The 436-nt window shown below is 43.8% G+C and overlaps 1 protein-coding gene across 1 annotated transcript in view; it reads left to right on the top strand.

The window, feature by feature from the left end:
- The window catches only part of PBRM1 (polybromo 1), a 152,610-nt gene that overhangs the window by 57,572 nt on the left and 94,602 nt on the right, over positions 1–436 (top strand). The gene's annotated exons all lie outside the window — the stretch shown is intronic.

Below are 436 nucleotides of genomic sequence, written 5' to 3'. Positions count from 1 at the left end.
CAAGCTCCGCCTCCCGGGTTCACGCCATTCTCCTTCCTCAGCCTCCCGAGTAGCTGGGACTACAGGTACCTGCCACAACACATGGCTAATTTTCTGTATTTTTAGTAGAGACGGGGTTTCACTGTGTTAGCCAGGATGGTCTCCATCTCCTGACCTAGTGATCCGCCTGCCTCGGCCTCCCAAAGTGCTGGGATTACAGGCGTGAGCCTCTGCGCCTGTCTGTGCAAATGCCATTCTAAGAGAAAATGTATTTATTCTGTGAAGCTGTTTATACATGTTATTGTTAACTATCTTTGTGATTTTGGTGGTTAACATGCAAATGCTACAGTCAAAAGATTTAAAGTCTGTCCTGTCTAAATCCATATAGTGTTACAGCGAATAGTGACTCTACTTTGTACAAAGTACAAAAGGTCTTTATGATAGTAGATACAATAAT

The sequence above is a fragment of the Colobus angolensis genome, unplaced genomic scaffold, assembly GCF_000951035.1.
Source record: "Colobus angolensis palliatus isolate OR3802 unplaced genomic scaffold, Cang.pa_1.0 Scaffold477, whole genome shotgun sequence".
Lineage (NCBI taxonomy): Eukaryota > Metazoa > Chordata > Mammalia > Primates > Cercopithecidae > Colobus > Colobus angolensis.
This window is presented reverse-complemented; position numbering and strand designations above follow the sequence as displayed.